The sequence below is a fragment of the Quercus suber genome, unplaced genomic scaffold (genome assembly GCF_002906115.3).
Source record: "Quercus suber isolate HL8 unplaced genomic scaffold, Cork oak 2.0 scaffold_877, whole genome shotgun sequence".
NCBI classification, from domain to species: domain Eukaryota; kingdom Viridiplantae; phylum Streptophyta; class Magnoliopsida; order Fagales; family Fagaceae; genus Quercus; species Quercus suber.
Genome location: NW_027070306.1, coordinates 170,276 through 183,181, shown reverse-complemented (window position 1 = coordinate 183,181; position 12,906 = coordinate 170,276). Strand labels below are relative to the sequence as shown.

The window sequence follows — 12,906 nt, the reverse complement described above, 5'->3', positions numbered from 1 at the left end:
GATTTTTGCTAAAAGTTGGCAAAAGTATACTTGTACTTAAAAAAAAAAAGGTTTTAAATAACGGTATATAAAAGCTAAAAAGTAAAAAACTAGTTTATAAGTTAATGACCTTGAAATTTAACTATAGTTTTAGTTTTAGTACTTATTTTTAGGTACCATTTTATTTTATTTTTTGGTTTTGTTAATATGTATGCATATTTTGTTAATAAAGATGCATGCTCCAGGAGTATAATGGTTAAATCATGTTCTTGAAATAATTTTTTATTTGAACTCATTTAATTTTTGCCAAAGAAGTTTGTGAATTTCGATTGAATGGAATTCAACAATCACAAAAGGATAAAGTTTCTTTCCAAACTAGTTTGAAAGGAAACCTCTCAAACTCCTCCTCTATCTTTGTATTGGATATGAATTTTGAAAATCGAATCATTGGATTGTATGTTATTTATGTTCTTAACATAGATGTAAATTTCCATTCAAATCAGATGTTATTTACTATCCAATCAATAAACTTATTTTTTATACATAATTTTAGATCAAAAAACTTGAAATTAAAACTGTGGGGGGTAAAAACTCAGAGCTACTTAACGGGCCTGAAGTACCGGATTAAGAAGTATTATATTTCCGAGGAGCAATAATTGGGTGGGGACGGCCCATCTGAAGGCAGGAAGCCCAGAAGTAGAGGGGAGTACCGTCAGAAGAAGTCACTATTGGTCCGAAGATGTCTCACTCCTCGGCCACAAATAGCCTCGATCAAACAAACGTGTGGAAGGTCCGTATAATCTTCCTAGCGATCCCAATGATGATGATAAGTTTTGGGTAGGTTTGGAGATGATCAGAACGACGAGATATCTAAAGGAAAAGCTACCACCACCGTATTTAATGCACTGCAACAACTTTTCTGGCCGCATTTATGTGGAGAAGACCCCTGAACAGTGTAACCTCAGCTACCGCCACTCACAAAGAGCTAAAGTAAGCACATGACGTGGCATGCACTCAAGTAGATACGCGGATGAAGAACAGGTGGACAATGGAGATAATGGGAAAGGATGCTATATAAAGAAGAAGGGTCCCTGATAAGAGGGGGACTGGAAAAAAAGAGAGAAAAGTTTTACTGTAGCTCTGAATGTTGTGACCACTGTTTCACTTAAATAAACACCTCTTCGGACATTCATTCATGGAGTGGTTTAAGCATTATTTCATGTTATTATCACTGCAAGTAACTTAGCCAACCATTGTTTACTTCATAACCAGCCCAGCTCTTTTGCCCACTCTCTACAAATTCATTATCCTGGGTTCGTTGGGCCTTTCACCCATATCTTTTGAGCTTGGGCTACAAAAATCGACCCTACAAAAACATTTGATTGATAACATAGCTATTGATCTTTGATCTTCTTGAAATTTTGCAAGCTTGGAGGATATAATAAAAACATGCAATTCAATGATTAGATTTTCAGAATTTACATCCAATAAAAAGATATAAGATGAATTTGAAGGGTTTTATTACTAAAAGAACAAAAAAAAAAAAAAAAGATTATTATTGAAAATATGTTCCAATCACAATTTATAAACCTAGTTTTTATTCATCAATTTCAATGTTTTCCCATGAAACTAAAAAAATATTGCATGATTTAGTGCTTTAATCTCGATGATTGAATTAAAATATTACATTCTTAAGACATTTTAAGATGATGTCAATCCCTGATGTATGTGGAATGGAGGAACTGCATATATCCAAGTAAATAGTCAAATACTCAAAGAGGTCTAAATACTCTTATTAAAAAAAAAAAAAAAACACAAAACACAAAACACAAAACACAAATCAAAACAAAAGAGATGCCAATCAACTGGGCCTAAGTAATTTTACTAACATACTGGGCCTAAGCAAGTAAGCTCATTCATTCGTCTATAATTTTTATCCCAAACAACCATATAGTAGTAAAGCATTAAGTCTTCAAATGTTAATTTGACACAAACAAAATACCAAAAGAAAACATAATAATCCATACATGAGATCATTGAGATGAGGGACAAACTAGAAGCTTGAAGTTAGATGATTCAACCTGAAACTAATGACAGACGCAACACAACCAATCTCCTCCTAGAAATAAATGAGATGTCGTTTGATTTGTATGACAAGTGCAGTCTTCTCATTGTAGAGTTCGACTTTTCGTTTTCAAAATTCCCAATTCTTTATCAATAAATATTAAAGAACACACCAAAAAATACCAATTCATCAATTCATTGTTACCTTTATAATTTTCAATGTATATTCAGTACTATATTTTCAATTTTTTTTTTTTAAATATCAATTTAGGTGCACGTATTCCGGTTGTCCTTGTCCAAATCCATTTATTTAGACGGTGGCATGTGAAATCTATCAAAGTGAACGTGGTTCCAATTTTCAACCCTATTTGGTAGTTATGATTGATACTGTTTAGCAAGTTCATTGACTTATTTGAACTTTTGACTTTTGTGAACTATGTGCACCATTCATTAATGGAAGAGTAGCCAAAAGAGATGAGAACCACATGTTAAAATTTTGGTTAGATCGATGTTTACCAAAATCATTTTTATTTTCTTCTTTTTTTTTTTTTTTTTTTGTTAATGAGTAAAACAGGAACTAAGATTACGGTATTTAAGGCCGAAAAGGCATTATAAGTGTAGGTAGCTAGAGCTAAGTACGAATACAAAGACATAAATAAAGCTTCGAGCGGTGGTTTTTGTATGTACTTGTTGCATGGTAGGCATGGCGAGTTGTGCTATTTTATATGATTCTAGGGAGAAAATGGGCTTTTGACCACTTAAAAAAAAAAAAAAAAAAATCAGCATTTCACTCCCTTTCTCAAACTAATTAGAAAAATGTCCCTGTTTTGAAACTCGATTTTCTAAAAATTGAGCTTCAATTTAAAACTCAATTTTTGGACAATCAAGTTATAACAAACTGAAAATTAAAAAAAAAAAAAATTAATGTAACTTGAGTTCCATGCAATTTTTTTTTTTTAAATTTTAAAATTTGATTGCCCCATACTCGATTTTCTACAAATCAAGTTTTACATTGAAACTCGATTATGAGAAAATCGAGTTTCAAAACAGGAGTATTTTCCTAATTAGTTTGAAAAATTGAGCAAAACACTAGTTTTTTTGCACAAAAAGGGCATTTGCCTATTTTAGCCGTGGTTCTAGCATTACTCATTAAAGAAATAATAATTAAAAAGAAAATATAAACACACAAGAAATAAAGAATTCAAAATGTAGATGTACATGAATTCCCTCAAATGAGTTGAGTCGTAGTTAATCATATATTGATTTATTTAAGATTTATTAATTTCATATGGTGGACAACAATTGTTCTTAACGAAACCAGCGTTATACCGTCATCCTAACGGTTCAAATTCAAAATGTATCCCCACACCAAAAACTCTAACGTGAAGCTACAAACCTTGGAAGTATAACTTGGTTAATTATCATGTTATGGTTAAGTAACCATGAATATTAGACCCTAGCTTTCTGTTGAAACAAGACTATTTTTTACGATGAATCAACTATTAGCAGTTGACCAATAGTGTTAGTTTATCTTTGCTCGACTAGTTGGACTCTTAACTCTCGTCTTTCGTTTATGTTCTATTGCTTGGATTCAGATTAAGGAGGGTTGAGGAGTAACCCATGAGATCCAACCGAACCACATTATTACGTGAAAGAGAGCCACAAAAGTTGGTGGGCTAGAACCTAACAAAGCAGCCACCATCAAAGCACCTCAGGGCTTTGGAATTTACAAAAGTTTGGTTTCTTCCATAGTTGACAAAAGGCAGCAAAATCAGTAACTGGCACTGGGAAATGGTCTCCTTTAAACAGGTGGCATAGAGCAGCGGTTTTATGATTTTTTTTTTTTTTTTAAAGATAGTCATTAAAAATTTTTAAATTATAAAAACTTTAATAAAGCGATAATTTGAATATTTGTTGTAATTGTAAGTCGAATTATTAAGGTGAGTAAAATTGTTATTACTGTAAAACCAAAAAGAATATAACTATCATCACTATCAAGGAAAACTGACAATCACAATATTTTTATTGGTATAATTTTTTAGGGAAGAATGAAATTAAAAATTATTTTTATTGAATTGGTTGAATGAGCTTCAAATTTGAATATTTAACGATTTTTATCTTTTTGTTTTATAGTAGGTGTTTTGTTGAATAATTAGATCACTTCTTGTTATTTGGTCTTATCTTGTTATTGTTTGGTTTATGTTTGTTGTTATTTGGGCTAATATTTACTATTATTATTTTAGTTTTTTTTTAATAGAAAGGATTAAGGATTATTCAATTTCTAGCCCTCACTCTGGTCAAGCTTTAGTTATATATGTCTTGGGATCATAATTAATTTTGGAGTAATACTACGTCCGCAATATTTTTACAATAAATCTTATGCAAAAAACTGTTAATGGTGAGTAAAAATATAATATTAGTATTGAGCCTAAGTTAAAATCAATAACAACTTACCATATTAGATTTATTATAAAATTATTGTGAAAATGTTGTGAATGTGGCATTATTTTTATTTTTATTGAACCCAATATTTTTTTAATTCTCAAGTCAGGGTGTTCAATATTTTTATTAGAATGGTCACACTAAGTTAATTTAACATAAAAAATTTTTGGCAAGTATATATATACAATCTTTTGCAAGCTAGGTGGTCTGGTGACCATGCTGGCTTGCATGTAGAGCAGTCCGTGATGGCATAAAGTCAGGCCAAATGATCAGAACACGAGTTCAGATTCTTTAGATGATTTTTTAATAAAAAAAATTTGGTTGATTCTTTAGATGATTTTAATAATTTTATACGTAAGTTTATGCTTATTGATGAAAAAAAAGGAGCTAATATATAGTAAAAAGTGATATATTAAAGAGCCGTTTATTTGGAAATAAATCAATGTGACATACTGTAATTAGCATAACATCAATTTGATATCACCAATCACAACACTTTTATTGTACATTAAGTACAATGTGCTAGTCTTATAAGATATATATTACAACATGTCAAGAATTTTGTAACTTAATTGACACTTTATGGTATTCCAACATAAACGTCAATTTTCTCTATCTCCATATGGCCATATTCTTACTTTGGCCAAATCTTCCTTTGTTGCCAACAATTGTATTTCTTTTCCTCATGCACACAAACTTGGTAACATTATATCTCACAACCTAGCTAAACATGTTAGAGATTTGTTGGTATGGATGGAATATATTCCTCCAAACCTGGTTTTTGTTCTCTTCAGTCTTTGCTAATCACGACTAATTTTTCTTGAATGAAATTTAGAGTATTCCTTCAAAAAGAAGAAGAAGAAGAAGTTCAAACACTTACTATGAATTATTAAAAAAAAAAAGTAAAAGAAAAATTACACAAACCTCTCTTGAGTTCTGGGACATTAACATTTCACCCTAAATCTTATGGGAAATAACTCTCCCCTCCCTTAAAATTTGAAGAAATCAACATATTAGTCATTTTATTAATAAAATGGTGTGATTAATGGGGCCCCATTAGGTCACTTGTTAATGAAAAATTTTAGGAAAGTTTTAGTACCACTTTTATAAGAAAGTCTTTTCCTATAAAAAGTTTCTAAAAATATTTATTAAACTAATACCTTTAGGGTAATTGTTAACTTTTCTCTTAATAAAATTATAAAAATAAAATAAAATCTTTTAAATTTTGAGGAGATCCTTCTTGATGCAACACTAACTATGATTTGGTGGCAAGGAAGCAATGTTTAACCAACAAAAATTTTCACTAACCATGGCTAAGGTTTGGTTAAGAGATTTTTTTTTTTTTTTTTAAATTTTTGCAACTATGATGTTATTTAAGGTTAAAAAAATGTTATTACGATCAAGATTGATTCATTAGCTCTGCTCCCTTTGTCTTGGATGGGTGAGGAGGCATTCATGCAGGAGTAATTGATGGTCCTATAAAAATCATCCAAAAACTATCAGCATCATCAAATCATGGAATTCTTTAATTGTTGCTAAACTAGATCAAATGCTTAATATACAATCATAAGGCTTATCATCCAACATGTAAAATAAAAAATTACACTTCAGGTCAAGTACAAGATCATCATCACATCTTTACAGTGTTTAATGTTATCCCTTCAAGTAAGTTGGACAGATCTCAGCGCAACACAACTTCATTAGATAATTAGAGTGTGATTGACATACATCACAACTTTAATTGTATGTCTAATTCTATATGCTATGATATGTAGATTATGCACTGTTGCTATTTGATCTTGACATCTTGTTCTCTTTGCAAGAAATTTAGTCCACTGTACTTGACTACTGACCCCACAATTAACTTTTAGTTTAGGACCCCTTCAACTTTCCCGAAATAAACCATAATTAGCTACAAAAGTGTTCTGATGCCATCAACAAACACCACAAAAACTAATAAAAATTTACCAAGCTATTGCTACTCATTCAGTAATACAAATACAAAGCAATTCATTAACAAATTCTTTTGCAGTGTGAGTGTGAGGGATTGTAGTCATATATTCACACACGCAAAGCCATTTGGATTTAGAGAAAGAGAGAGCTCTTACAATCGGGAACCACACAAGGTAGAAACTTGTTTATCGGCAAGGCCAAAGTTAGCCTGCTTCCACCCAGGATAGCATTCACATTCAAACAAGAGAAAGCGCTTTGATTTGATGGCTTGCAAGTTCCTTTTCCACATACCACTTCTTTGCACACATCATCTGTGGTAACAAAAAGAAAAGAAAAAGATAATCAGTGTGACAAAAGTCATTTCAATCCAAACTTATGGTCATACAGATATGAAAATCAAGAAAGAGTAGAAGACCCTGTTGTAAGAAACTGCCATGATGGGAATTAATAACAGTATAATGCAGAAAACCAATAAAGAATGAGCTTAATTATAACTCAGAAGGTTAAAAGAAATGTAAATATTAGGAGGGAGAATAAGTAAAAGGTTTAACAACAAACCAAGACAGGAGAGAAAAAGGGGGCAAAAGGTGGCTTAAAGAATCCAAGGTTGCAGAACAAGCAAATACAGGAAAACCAGTAACACAAGTGGAAGCCATGTCTCACACAACAAAGAGAGTGAGAGAGAGGAAAGCTGTGCTTTGTATTTAAGCTGGAAGAAGCTTTGTTGATGGAAGTGGGAAAGCTACTGGCGGCAATAAATGCTTACATGGCCAGGTGGGTGGTCGTTGGACTTTGGGGTATGGAGATCGATGTGAGAGAGAGAGAGAAGAACGTGTGTTTGTATTTATAGACGGGAAGCTTTCGTTGATGGAAGTGGGAAAGCTAACATGGCTGAGCAATAAATGCTTACCTGGCCAGGTAGGGGGGTTGACATGGGTCTTTAACTATTTATTTATTTTATACTCCTTCTTGCCCACTTTGTTTGTCCTTTTAATAGTCAAACTTTTGAAGAGAATATTATTTATTATCTTATCATTTTAAAAATGTATAAGTTTTCAAAACTACCATAAATAAATTTATCAAAAATTGAATTTGTAAATTAATAGGGGTATAAGTAAATTAATTACTTTTATTTTTAGAAACAAAATAATATTTTGGGACATCCTAAAATAAATAGAAGACAAACAAAGTAGGACAGGAATAGTAAATTATATAATCGAGATTTGGGTGATTACATTCCTTTACAAACTTCCATGGGAATGAGCGTGAAGTTAAATCGTCAAAACTGATTCGGTCTAATTAAATTTGACGAGTTGGGTCAGTTATTAGGGATTGATTGGTTAGTTGGGTAGAGTTATGATTTTTTTTTTTTTTTTTAAGTGGGTCAGTTTAAGTTCGGGTTATAAAATTCAAAATTTACCTAATTCGACTTGATTCACATATATTGAATATATATTTAAAATTAATAAAACATATTTAATATATATTTAAAAATATACTATACAATATTGTTATTTACTTTTTTCCCCTTTTTCCTAAATAGAATCCAAATTCTAAGTTTTCCTCATATAGTTTGTGTTGGTTTGGTGTTATACTTATGATTATTTAGTTATAAATTTGCTCATATTTGTGATAGTGTTGTTCTAATGCTTAATTTAATAATAATAATAATAATAATAGTAAAAAAAAAATGTCCAACCTATGGGTCTAACTTGATTTACGTGGATTGGGTTGGACTCTTGTGATAGAGATTGGGTTGAATTTTTTTATATATATTTTAACCCACTATGGTGGGTTGGGTTGAAAAAACCCTCAACCCAATCCAACCTGACCCATGCACACCCTTAGAAATGACACTCCCCCCATTCAAATTTAAGGAAATCAATACATTAGTCCTTCCATTGTAAGCTATAATGGTAAGAAAATATTCTAAAATTAAAAAAAAAAAAAAAAATCTCTTAACCAAACCTTAGCCATGGTTAGTGAAAATTTTTGTTGGTTAAACATTGCTTCCTTGCCACCAAATCATAGTTAGTGTTGCATCAAGAAGGATCTCCTCAAAATTTAAAAGATTTTATTTTATTTTTATAATTTTATTAAGAGAAAAGTTAACAATTACCCTAAAGGTATTAGTTTAATAAATATTTTTAGAAACTTTTTATGGCAAAAGACTTTCTTATAAAAGTGGTACTAAAACTTTCCTAAAATTTTTCATTAACAAGTGACCTAATGGGGCCCCATTAATCACACCATTTTATTAATAAAATGACTAATATGTTGATTTCTTCAAATTTTAAGGGAGGGGAGAGTTATTTCCCATAAGATTTAGGGTGAAATGTTAATGTCCCAGAACTCAAGAGAGGTTTGTGTAATTTTTCTTTTACTTTTTTTTTTTAATAATTCATAGTAAGTGTTTGAACTTCTTCTTCTTCTTCTTTTTGAAGGAATACTCTAAATTTCATTCAAGAAAAATTAGTCGTGATTAGCAAAGACTGAAGAGAACAAAAACCAGGTTTGGAGGAATATATTCCATCCATACCAACAAATCTCTAACATGTTTAGCTAGGTTGTGAGATATAATGTTACCAAGTTTGTGTGCATGAGGAAAAGAAATACAATTGTTGGCAACAAAGGAAGATTTGGCCAAAGTAAGAATATGGCCATATGGAGATAGAGAAAATTGACGTTTATGTTGGAATACCATAAAGTGTCAATTAAGTTACAAAATTCTTGACATGTTGTAATATATATCTTATAAGACTAGCACATTGTACTTAATGTACAATAAAAGTGTTGTGATTGGTGATATCAAATTGATGTTATGCTAATTACAGTATGTCACATTGATTTATTTCCAAATAAACGGCTCTTTAATATATCACTTTTTACTATATATTAGCTCCTTTTTTTTCATCAATAAGCATAAACTTACGTATAAAATTATTAAAATCATCTAAAGAATCAACCAAATTTTTTTTATTAAAAAATCATCTAAAGAATCTGAACTCGTGTTCTGATCATTTGGCCTGACTTTATGCCATCACGGACTGCTCTACATGCAAGCCAGCATGGTCACCAGACCACCTAGCTTGCAAAAGATTGTATATATATACTTGCCAAAAATTTTTTATGTTAAATTAACTTAGTGTGACCATTCTAATAAAAATATTGAACACCCTGACTTGAGAATTAAAAAAATATTGGGTTCAATAAAAATAAAAATAATGCCACATTCACAACATTTTCACAATAATTTTATAATAAATCTAATATGGTAAGTTGTTATTGATTTTAACTTAGGCTCAATACTAATATTATATTTTTACTCACCATTAACAGTTTTTTGCATAAGATTTATTGTAAAAATATTGCGGACGTAGTATTACTCCAAAATTAATTATGATCCCAAGACATATATAACTAAAGCTTGACCAGAGTGAGGGCTAGAAATTGAATAATCCTTAATCCTTTCTATTAAAAAAAAACTAAAATAATAATAGTAAATATTAGCCCAAATAACAACAAACATAAACCAAACAATAACAAGATAAGACCAAATAACAAGAAGTGATCTAATTATTCAACAAAACACCTACTATAAAACAAAAAGATAAAAATCGTTAAATATTCAAATTTGAAGCTCATTCAACCAATTCAATAAAAATAATTTTTAATTTCATTCTTCCCTAAAAAATTATACCAATAAAAATATTGTGATTGTCAGTTTTCCTTGATAGTGATGATAGTTATATTCTTTTTGGTTTTACAGTAATAACAATTTTACTCACCTTAATAATTCGACTTACAATTACAACAAATATTCAAATTATCGCTTTATTAAAGTTTTTATAATTTAAAAATTTTTAATGACTATCTTTAAAAAAAAAAAAAAAATCATAAAACCGCTGCTCTATGCCACCTGTTTAAAGGAGACCATTTCCCAGTGCCAGTTACTGATTTTGCTGCCTTTTGTCAACTATGGAAGAAACCAAACTTTTGTAAATTCCAAAGCCCTGAGGTGCTTTGATGGTGGCTGCTTTGTTAGGTTCTAGCCCACCAACTTTTGTGGCTCTCTTTCACGTAATAATGTGGTTCGGTTGGATCTCATGGGTTACTCCTCAACCCTCCTTAATCTGAATCCAAGCAATAGAACATAAACGAAAGACGAGAGTTAAGAGTCCAACTAGTCGAGCAAAGATAAACTAACACTATTGGTCAACTGCTAATAGTTGATTCATCGTAAAAAATAGTCTTGTTTCAACAGAAAGCTAGGGTCTAATATTCATGGTTACTTAACCATAACATGATAATTAACCAAGTTATACTTCCAAGGTTTGTAGCTTCACGTTAGAGTTTTTGGTGTGGGGATACATTTTGAATTTGAACCGTTAGGATGACGGTATAACGCTGGTTTCGTTAAGAACAATTGTTGTCCACCATATGAAATTAATAAATCTTAAATAAATCAATATATGATTAACTACGACTCAACTCATTTGAGGGAATTCATGTACATCTACATTTTGAATTCTTTATTTCTTGTGTGTTTATATTTTCTTTTTAATTATTATTTCTTTAATGAGTAATGCTAGAACCACGGCTAAAATAGGCAAATGCCCTTTTTGTGCAAAAAAACTNGAAAAAAAAAAAAAATAAAATAAAAGAAAAAAAGACGCTGGACGTATCATCAGTATCCAAATGGATACTTAGACTGTAATTGACATACATCACCAACTTTAATTAGTATGTCTAATCTTGATATTGTAGATTATGCACTGTTGCTATTTGATCTTGACATCTTGTTCTCTTTGCAAGAAATTTAGTCCACTGTACTTGACTACTGACCCCACAATTAACTTTTAGTTTAGGACCCCTTCAACTTTCCCGAATAAACCATAATTAGCTACAAAAGTGTTCTGATGCCATCAACAAACACCACAAAAACTAATAAAAATTTACCAAGCTATTGCTACTCATTCAGTAATACAAATACAAAGCAATTCATTAACAAATTCTTTTGCAGTGTGAGTGTGAGGGATTGTAGTCATATATTCACACACGCAAAGCCATTTGGATTTAGAGAAAGAGAGAGCTCTTACAATCGGGAACCACACAAGGTAGAAACTTGTTATCGGCAAGGCCAAAGTTAGCCTGCTTCCACCCAGGATAGCATTCACATTCAAACAAGAGGAAAGCGCTTTGATTTGATGGCTTGCAAGTTCCTTTTCCACATACCACTTCTTTGCACACATCATCTGTGGTAACAAAAAGAAAAGAAAAAGATAATCAGTGTGACAAAAGTCATTTCAATCCAAACTTATGGTCATACAGATATGAAAATCAAGAAAGAGTAGAAGACCCTGTTGTAAGAAACTGCCATGATGGGAATTAATAACAGTATAATGCAGAAAACCAATAAAGAATGAGCTTAATTATAACTCAGAAGGTTAAAAGAAATGTAAAAATATTAGGAGAGAGAATAAGTAAAAGGTTTAACTACAAACCATAGACAGGAGAGAAAACAGGGGGCAAAAGGTAGCTTAAAGTAATCCAAGGTTGCAGAACAAGCAAGACTACAAGAAAACCAGTGACACAAGTGGAAGCCATGTCTCACACAATCAAAGATCGAGTGAGAGAGAGAGAGAAGCTGTGCTTTGTATTTAACGGGAAGCTTTCGTTGATGGAAGTGGGAAAGCTAACATGGCTGAGCAATAAATGCTTACCTGGCCAGGTAGGGTGGGTCGTTGGACTTTGGGGTATGGGCTCTTTAATCTTTATTTATTTATTTTTATACTCCTTCTTGCCCACTTTGTTTGTCCTTTTAATAGTCAAACTTTTGAAGAGAATATTATTTATTATCTTATCAACCTTTTAAAAATGTATAAGTTTTCAAAACTACCATTAAATAAATTTATCAAAAAATTGAATTTGTAAATTAATAGGGGTATAAGTAAATTAATTACTTTTATTTTTAGAAACAAAATAATATTTTGGGACATCCTAAAATAAAATAGAAGACAAACAAAGTAGGACGGAGGGAATAGTAAATTATATAATCGAGATTTGGGTGATTACATTCCTTTACAAACTTCCATGGGAATGAGCGTGAAGTTAAATCGTCAAAACTGATTCGGTCTAATTAAATTTGACGAGTTGGGTCAGTTATTAGGGATTGATTGGTTAGTTGGGTAGAGTTATGATTTTTTTTTTTTTTTTTTTAAGTGGGTCAGTTTAAGTTCGGGTTATAAAATTCACAAATTTACCTAATTCGACTTGATTCACATATATTGAATATATATTTAAAATTAATAAAACATATTTAATATATATTTAAAAATATACTATACAATATTGTTATTTACTTTTTTTCCCCTTTTTCCTAAATAGAATCCAAATTCTAAGTTTTCCTCATATAGTTTGTGTTGGTTTGGTGTTATACTTATGATTATTTAGTTATAAATTTGCTCA

At 30.9% G+C, this 12,906-nt stretch overlaps 1 non-coding gene across 1 annotated transcript; it reads right to left on the bottom strand.

Moving 5' to 3' along the window:
- Positions 1-11,419: 11,419 nt before the first annotated feature.
- LOC112012316 (uncharacterized) lies at positions 11,420-12,170 on the bottom strand. The gene is made up of 2 exons (XR_010626828.1): positions 11,943-12,170; positions 11,420-11,693 (listed from the first exon to the last, which is right to left on the bottom strand). It is a non-coding gene; the product is annotated as an uncharacterized LOC112012316 (transcript).
- Positions 12,171-12,906: the final 736 nt, after the last annotated feature.